Source organism: Cyprinodon tularosa, unplaced genomic scaffold, assembly GCF_016077235.1.
Source record: "Cyprinodon tularosa strain WSP-4 unplaced genomic scaffold, ASM1607723v1 ctg620, whole genome shotgun sequence".
Classification (NCBI taxonomy): Eukaryota; Metazoa; Chordata; class Actinopteri; order Cyprinodontiformes; family Cyprinodontidae; genus Cyprinodon; species Cyprinodon tularosa.
The window spans coordinates 387,355-397,445 of NW_024039364.1; positions in this window are offsets into that span (position 1 = coordinate 387,355).

The following is a 10,091-nucleotide window of genomic DNA, read 5'->3' on the forward strand; positions in this document are numbered from 1 at the left end:
TATATGAGATGAGCTGACAGCTGTAAAGGTTCACTATAACAGGTGTGTGCACCTACAGGAGACAGTGGAGGAGGGCTTCCCTGTTTGAGCCACCAAGCAGTATCTATTAATCTGCAGACAGTCAGAGTGAACAGAATCAGAAAGCTTCATTAGTTCTGTGAAGAGCTGCTGAATCCACTATCTGTGTTCATTATCGCCGCGCTGACTGGAAGTCAGAATTGTGCCTTCATAATGAGACAAACTAATGATGGGAAGGAGGATGGGGGGGTCAAGAGGTCATCGATAGCATTATCGCCTCAACTCTGACACAAAGCTTGTCCTTGGAGGCTCAAAGGTCCTCGTTCTAACAGAAAGAACTCAGACAGATTGAGAAACATGTCGGAATACAGATGCTGCTGATTTCTAAAGTTCCTTTTAGACACGATTCATACATGTTCAGATGGGCACACATGTAGTTTCTGCAGAATTTGAAGCTTTTTTTGCATCTGAACTTTACGGGTATAATAAAATTAAGCAGTTTTTCCTTTGTCTGGATATTGGTGAAGTGTTTTGCTTCAGATGAAGAGACGTAATCCCATTTTTGAAAGGAACACAAACTTTCACACTTCTTACAGCCAAAACTAAGAAAGGGCTTATTTAAGTATATGTATCTGTTTAGCCTTACCTTTCCACTAACCTGTATTCAGTCTCCATGGTAACAAAATGCTGTTCTGGATGATGAATAATTTGACATGAGGAGCTAATCAATCAATTATAGGCAGACGTTGGGTAACATCAAAGTTGTTCTACTTTAAACAATGCGTTAAAAATGGATACTTACATTATTCTAAACACTATTCTGTTTATCAGCCTCCTTCTCTAAGTACACATTACTTTTGTTGGTAACTTTCATTGGTTATCAAGCTGCTAGCATACGTCCCTGCAGGAAAAGGCTGCTGGAAAATTACTTCCTGCTCTCTTAGATCCTTTTGAATTTTGTGGCTGAAACCACCAAGACAAACAGTAGCTTTATGGTGAGTCATACTAAAATCAAGATTGTCCTGGTGGTGGCGCTGATTTGCAGGCTGTTTTTTTCTGATGGTGGTGCTTTGCAGGCGGTCTGACACCTTCTTTTTGCAGGAACAGTCTTTAAACCAACAGACAGGAAGCAGCATGACAGCAACACACCAGCCATTTTCAGTCTGTTTGTTTTGTCCCAGCTGGGCTCTCCATTTTAGAATAAAAACCCTGCAGGACATCCAGCCACTGCCATCAGGTCACTTTTCTTCGTCCTGACTCGGTACACAAAGACTGAGTCGAGGAGAACGGAGTCCACAGCTGAAAGCCACCAATGGGCCCCTGATGTCTGCAGGATGTCTGCAGAGAAAGGCCTGAATGAAATGAAGGGTGCGTTTGGTTTTAATGTTGGCTGCAGAGGAGAACGGCCGACGGGGAGGAGACGCTTCCATAAAGCAAAGCATCTCTTAGCAACAGCACCTTTTAGAACGGATCAGTACTCAGCTGGAAGAGCTTGTGAGACAGGAACAGGAAGGATCAATGAAAACAAGTAACTTTATTACAGTGTCTTGAAAAAGAAGTCACATCTCTTTTTCACATTTTACTACAATAAAACAGCTTAACTTTATATACGGGATAAACAATATCTGTCACGATTCTGCCCTTTGTGGACTTTTGTTTAAGTTTCTTTTTTCTTGTTTTCAGTTACACCTTGATTTATGTCATTCTGTGTCATTGACTTCTTATCCATTTTGTGTTATATTTAAGCAGTGTTGTATTTTTGAGTTGCTCTCTGACCCCCTCCCCTGTGCCAGTCTCCTTTCCCTTAGCTCCTTCTAGTTACTTCTGTCCACACCTGTACCCTATTAGCTGATTAGTCATCCTATTGTTTCTGTCTCCCAGATATACAACTCCTATTCAGTTACTCATTGATGGATCCTTGTCATTCTTTTGGTTTCTTCCTCCCTGTTGTCTTAATTTTTGGGTTATTTAATTTCCTTGTCGATCCGTTCTGGACTTTGGATTTATACTTTTTTCATAAAATTTTGCAAGAAAACCTCCCTGCCTCCTTCGACTTTGTATTTGGGCCCACAACTACATCCATCCACCCATTTTGACAATAACAAGCAGATTGTTTTCAATTTCAGTGAAAAAAAAATCCAAAGAATATGCCTTTGATACGAATTTCTACATTATCAAATTGAAGAAACAACTTTTGCTGTAAGTACAGTTCCAGGTCTTTTGGTCCGGGTCTTGTTTTGCACTACAGGCCAAATTTTTAATAGATTTTTCCTTAATAAAATAATTAAATTTCTGTCAAATTGAAGTATCTGCACACTGAAATTGATGTCATTTCAAAAAATTGTGTTTAGGTTTAATTATCTAATATAACTAATTATCAAACACATTTTTCCCCTTTACAATTACGCACTACTACTGCTTTGGTCCTCCATATAACTCTGATGTGTTATCCATCCATTATCTGACACGCTTGTCCCAATTGGGGTCACGAGGGGTCCTGGTGCCTATCTCCAGCAGTCAATGGGCGAGAGGCAGGGTACACCCTGGACAGTTCGCCAGTCCATCGCAGGGCAACACAGAGACACACAGGACAAACAACCATTCATGCACACACTCAAACCTAAGGACTATTTAGAGAAACCAATTAACCTAACAGTCATGTTTTTCTCTGGACTGTGGGAGGAAGCCGGGGTACCCGGAGAGAACCCACGCATGCTCAGGGAGAACATGCAAACTCCATGGAGAAAGACCCCGGGAATCAAACCCAGAACCTTCTTGCTGCAAGGCAGCAGTGCTACCCACCGCGCCACTGAGCAGCCGTGAGGTGTTATCAGTTTTTCAAAAAACTTTGCTAAGCACTCAGGAGGTGCTTCTCATAACAGTTACTGGTTGCTACAAACATATCACAAGCAAGTAACCATCAAAGGTGCACATCCATTTTAAATTGATGTTCCCCAATTTTAGCTTCTGACTGATTTTCAGCCTTTTAGCTTTAACTTAAAAAGCAGGAGAAGAGGAAATTAAATATCAACCTTCACACACGAGTCAGAAGGTAGAGCTGATCGATGAGAAGCGAGCAAAGTTTTCACTTAAATCTGTATGATAAAGGCAAATCACACCAAGTAAAAACCCCTCCATGATGTCTGACTGACAAAAAGCTCCCAGTGGTTCCCAGAAAGTGTCATAATGTTGGCAGATGAAGTTGAAAGTTAAAACAAACCTCCACACTGCTTCATTCATTAGATCCCAGCTGGAGCAGGAACCAATTCCTTCTCTTCACACATTCAAACAAGCAGCACACTCCAGGAGTTCCTGTCCTCCAAACAGGCTTTTATTTTGGTGGGACAAAACCCTTTAGTCTTTAAACAAACCAAAATCATCATGAACCTTTATGTTCCCACAAAGCTGAACTCAGATCAGACCAAGTGTTCCTGATACTAGTTCACAACCTGAGCTTTAGGTTTAAGAAAGGTTCTGGTCTGGGAGCAATCAAGGTCTTTTACATCAAAGCTCCTCGTTGTTCTTACAGGACTAACTGTATTTTTTGGTCCATGAAGATTTATTTTCCGATAGAGATCAGAAGGTCCAATTGGTTCAGACAGAAGTTTTGATTTAATGATATACCCTGGGAAGTTAAACATAAAAAAAATTGATAGCAAGCAGCTTTCCTCTGCCCTTAGTTGAATGTCATCTTCACTGAAACATTTTCCTGGTCTTACAGAGTTCAGCATTTCATGTGAGGGTGTCACTCTCTTTGTTATGTTATAAAAATCTACTGAGTGTCTCTAGAACCTTGTTTAGATCACTAGAACATTATGGACAAACTTCTTCACCCTTGTCCTACTGAACTGAGCCCTGAGACTGAGGATTATGTCGTTCTCTGACTAAATTCCTGATTTTGGTTTCAATCCTCACCCAGATTCTGTGCCCTTACAGGACCTTTGGTGTTTATATTTCAGAAGCAGTTTTCAGAGAGTAATCTTCCATTGACACTCAGGTGTATAGTTCTGCACAGAAAAAAATATGGGCATGTCTATGTGTTTTATTGCTTAATCTTTGGTTTAATATAAGTGATTCAGAACCTCTAGGTCGGCCTCTGGTTTCTCTGTTCAACAGCAACGCCTCGGATTCCTGCTTTTAAAAAGCAGAAGTTTTTATTTAAATTCTTTCCTTCAGAGTTGATACCCTGGAACCATCTGTTGTTGGGTGTCAGCCAATTCTACACATCTCTTTCAGAGTGACTAAAAGGCAAATAAAAAGCACCCCTCTGTAACTTTGACTGTATGTTTAGGGTCTCTATACTACTAGAAGGTGAATTTCCATCTGTTAAAACCATTAGCTTCTGAAGAAAAGCATCCCTGCATCATGATGCTGCCTCTGTAATGCTTTACACAGGGAAAAGTGTGCTCAGAACGACAAGCAGTGTTAGTTTACCTCTGCACATAAAATTTTGCATTAAGACAGTAAGGCTTGTTTTTTGTCTTTTACCAGATCACATTATTTATGTTAAATATGTCAACTATGTTAAATATGTCAACTAACGTTTGATGTGTCAGTTATGTTCCTTTGTCTTAAAATGTTCTTTGTTCACTTCTATTTTCTTGAACAGGATCAGAAAACCAACATGTCCAAGATGATGGATCTATGCTGTGATTCAGCTTCACACAAATGAAATGAATTTAATAATGAGGTAAATTTTAAAGACAGATATTTGCACTACATTTTCTAAAAGGGTTCCATAGTAGAAGAGGGCTCAGATTTTCAAAAATTTCTGTTATTGTTGTATCTGTCACATGAATTCCACTACAGTAAAAAAGTTTGTTCTTTAAATATTTTTTATTATTTTATTTCTTATGATTATCAGAAACAAATATTCCTGTTTCCAAAGCTCAATGTCTGGTTTGTCAGCGGATCATGGTTTAGACCAGATTAGTCACTGCTTTTGGATGGTTTCACGGTAACGCCTTGATATCATACTGCCCTCTACTGGACTTATGGCTGTGTTGTACATTTATTTTCCAGCTTTAACTATTGTCTTCCTTTTCATCTTTCTCCTAAGCTTTGAGCCATTTTATGTCATCTTTCAACTGGATCACCTCTGTTGTCAATTTTTCAAATCATCATCACTTTTATATTCTGTTTCATCATTATCATTTTCATCATGAACATCAAGACATTATATTCTTTATTTAAACTCTTCAACTTGACATTTATTCATTTCAAATCTTTTACATAGTTTTTTTTTAATCTTCAATATGAAAGCTAAGGATCTTTAATTATCATTATCAACATAAACACCTCTTTATCTTTAGCTTTGTTATCATATGTGTTCTTTCTGCAGAAACATGAATTTTGTGGTAAATAGAACCACAAACTTCTAGTAAGTTTTAGTCTAAAGCAGACTTTCGAGCAACTTTTTTATTGGTTAGTGAGCAGCGAAAAACAAAGTAAAAACTGTTGTGTATCTTTATCATCACCAGGATCATTATGATTATTTCCAGGATCAATATCCATCCATCTTCTCCCACTTATTCCACCGGGGTCGTGATGGGGCTAGTACGTATTTCCGGCAGTCTAAAATGTATCCAAATGCCTTGGATGCCAGTCTGTCACAGGGCAATACAAAGACACACTACCTTATACACACACACTCACATCGAAGGACAATTTAGAGATGCCTTACCTAACAGTCATATTTTTGGACTGTGGGAGGAAGCCGAAGTACCCGGAGAGAACATGGACACTCCCTGCAGAAAGACCTCAGGCTGGGAATCAAACCCGGGACCTTCTTGCTGCAAGGCAACATAGCTATAAGCTGTGCCAACGTGCAGCCCAGCATCAGTATCATCACAATAATTTTGTCTGTCTTCCACTGATCTTCATCTTAATCAGTCTCACCCTCATCATCAGAAGTATTATCACAATCATCATCACTATCATTTGCCTCTCATCTTCATCAGTGATCTATATCCTGAATCACTACTATCAAACCATCATCACTGTTCCTGTGAGGTAAGATGAGCTAGTTAGTTAGCTGACTCCTCCCTGTATCTAGAAAAAGGATTTTTGTTTTTTATATGACCATAAGTTCTGCAGATACCTTTAAGTTTGCTGTCCCTATGACCGATAGAAGCATGTAGTCATGTAGGTTTTGTTTACAAAAGCATGCCAAAGGCTTTGTTTTTTACATTTCAGCTATTTTGACTTTTATATGAGAGCTAATAGAGTGGAGCCAGAAAGTATTTAGTCAGCCACTGATTGTGCAAGTTCTCCTACTTAGAATAATGAGGGAGGTCTGTAATTTTCATCATAAGCAAACTTTAACTATGAGAGACGAAATGAGAAAAAAAAAATCCAGGACATCACATTTCAGGATTTTTAAAGAATTTATTTGTAAATTATGGAAAATAAGTATTTGGTCGATAACTAAAGTTGCACTATGGCATAATCTGCAGGTGCATTTGGCCTTCAGAGGACCCAGCCACCGGATCGAAACACAGCCACTTACATCCTGATGATGGTTAGTATAGAGTGATGAGTATTTTAGCCGCCCCTGAACAAACCAGAGGCTGCCATACAATGGAGGCCACTAGGCCCGCCGATTACAAAAAGCAGGTGAAATGACAGAAAAAGACTGAGCATGCCTTAAGCCGCAACTCACCAGTTAAAAAAGAACACAAAATAAAAATTACATCCTGAGCGCAGACCAGTTTTTCTGTGACTTTATTATTGGTAACTTTGCATCAAAATACAGAATCTAACTTTACAATGGCTAGTGTTGTAGTCAAGACCTCCCCAACAAAGACCAAGGAGTACCGAGACCTAGACAAGGCAAAAACCTTATATACATAAAAAACAGAAACACATTTTGTAATTTTGTTTATTTATCAAGACAAATCTCTTTTGTAAATGTAATCTTGGATCTCAATGAGACAACCTATATGGTTTGGATTTTTTTTCCCTTTAAGTTTACTTTAAAATGCTTGAAAAACAGTTTTGTTCCGGTTTCCTAAAGCAACATACTTGAAATGATAAAAAACTTCAATTTCTTGAAAAAAATTGATGTCAACAAAACTGAAGTGATAAGTCACAATAAAACTTTCATTCCAAAGAGAAAGAGTAGATAAAGTAAATAGTCAGTAGTACCAGGTAATTGAAAGGAGCTGTGTAATAAAGCTAACATTAAGGTATTATTGATAATATTTTTGAACATTAGTTCTTTTTCTTTTTTCACACAGCTGTTTTCCTGCTGTTGTCTCACACTTCTCTACACTTGGGGGGATCACACATGGGGTGCGTCAGTCAGTGCCACACTGGCAGTGGGCAGATGGAAGAAATCTCTACACCAGGCATCCCCAAACTCGGTCCTCGAGAGCCGCTGTCCTGCAGGTTTTAGAGATTTCCCTGCTCCAGCACAGCTGATTTTAATTGAAAGCTGATTAACAGGCTTCTGCTCTACTGCATTCATGATAATCAGCTGTGCTAAAGCAGGGAAACCCTTAAAACCTGCAGGACAGCGGCCCTCGAGGACCGAGTTTGGGGATGCCTGCTCTACACTAACAATGATTTTAAAGTTTTATTAACTGTTTTGAGAGGGTCCTTTTTTGTTGTTATCAGTAAGGTATAAAGAAAGCCTATCAGCAATGATCTTGATAGGTCTTGTTCAAAAAACCAGAGACCACTCCGTCCAAGACATGGACAAGACCGAGTTAAAATGCTGCTGATACCAAGACGAGACCAAGAACCTAAAAACATGGTCTCTAAACTATGACAGATCTCAAGTACCATAACACTAACATTGGCTTTGTCAAAAATCTTGAGGGCGAGGAACTAGAAATCCAAATGAGCAAGTTGAACAGACCCCAACTTATGCTTTTATGACTAATGATGTGCCATTTTTCTCTCAAAGTAAAATTGTAAAGAATACCTGAGCCTCATAAAAACAGAAAAACTGCACAAACACCACCACTCTTTTAGCAATGTTCCACAGTTCTTTGTTTGATAGTGTTCAATTGTTGTACCATTCTTTTTATTAAAATATTTTGAACAATATGTATTTTACTAATCAGTTATGGTTTTAGGTTTTCCCTAGAATAGTTCAAAGTGATTCACATGTTTCAATAAGGAAATAGGTCACTTTTCCCCCTAAGCTGTGGCAAGTAGAGCTACAAGACAAGTTTGTTTAACAAGTCATATCTTGTTTATGTCATGGATGCATTCTGAGTGTATCCATTGATGGTAAATATCCTGAAATAAATTTTGTATCGTTTTTCATTTCCTAGAGGACAGCTTAAGTTAAAAAAAATGGCTAAACTCATCCCAGTGTCTCCTACTATCCCATGATCTTTCTCATCTTCACCCAGATCACCATTATAATTATCAGCAATGTTGTCCCAGTTATCACCATTACATTAATCAATATAATATTTTCTCTCATTATAACCACTAATCCTCTTCATGTTGTGATCAACTTCCAGTGAACCTCATTCTTCTCAGCCATTTCCTCATAATCACCAATGTAATCACAATCATCATCATCATAATCATCATCTTCAATTTAAATTAATGTAGGATCTTCATCGTCAGAACTATCATGATCTTATTATGTTAGTATATATAAACTTATAGTTATCATCATTGCTGCAGTAGGAGTCTTCATCATCATTGATTTGCATATACTCTTTATCATTATCACCATCATCATGACTGTTGTTATAAAAATTTTCACCATCACTGTTATCCTCCTTCATCTTGACTACTTTATTTATCTATCAAGTTAAGAAAGTAAAAAAAATCTGTGACATACCGACAAAGGAGGAAAGATGTTCTTATTAATGCAGCAGTTTGGGTTGATGGTTCTTTGATTATTAAGATAAATTAAAATAAGTGTGAAGAGCTTCTGCACGTGTTCCTGTATAAGATTACAAAATACAACAAAACTGTTTAGAAATAGGGATGCTCCTCTAAACCATGTTGAATAAAATGACTGAGTTCCGTTGTTTGTTTTTCTGTCCAGAAATACCAGTAAACCCCCAAACAATAATGGATGAGGTTAGCGACCATCTTTTGTTTAACAAGGAATAAATTATTAAGAGTAAAACCTATTATTCAATAGTGACCAATCCAGTACTGCGGTGTAAAAAATTCAACAAAAGAGAAAAAAAAAGATCTTAAATTTTAATGCAGCATTTGGATAGTTACGACAGCCAATTGAACTAATGTTTTATATTTAAATTCCCCAAAAGTTATATGACAGTTTTAAATCATTTTTGCTCATCCCATATAGCATGAGCAGAGAGTTCAAAGTCGAATTCAGCTCTGACTTGGGACGTCTAGCAAGATGAAGTTTTATAATGGGGGAAGTTTCCTATGAGCATGAATACAGAGGATGATGCCCAAGAACACATTTATGGAAAATAAACACCCAGTGAGTCTGCAGACAGACAGGTATGGACAATTGACTATAACATACAAAGTATTAATGTACACAGGATTCATACAAACAATCATAAAACACAAAGCACAATAATATACATTATCCAATTATCACTTATACTAGGCTGAAGGGTTTATGAATAACAGATCTCATCGGGGGGGGGGGAAGTAGGAGTGATCACAAAACTGTTTATCCTTACAAAGTCTAAAAGACAAGTTTTAATTCACCAAAATACTTAAATCTTTTTCACTTGTAAAAATTTCTATTTCAATCCCTTAAACAGTTGACAAGTAGGGGAGGACCTGTGAAGGATTCAAAAATAGAACAGCTTTCAATTTCTCTGCATGCAAAATCATCTTAAACTCATATTGAGCCTGGTTCTGCTGAAGGTTTCTTCCTGTTAAAAGGGAGTTTTCCTCTCCACTGTCACTACAAGCATGCTTAGTGTGAGGGATTGCCTTTGAGTCAATGAGTCGATGCAATCAACTGGTTTTCCTTAGATAGAAAACTTTGAATCAATTTGACTTGATGATCTAGTGAATTGGAAAGTGCCTTGAGATGATGTTGTATATTGGCACTATATAAATAAACTGAATTGAATTGAATTATACAGTGTCAATAGGCATAAATTGGCCCT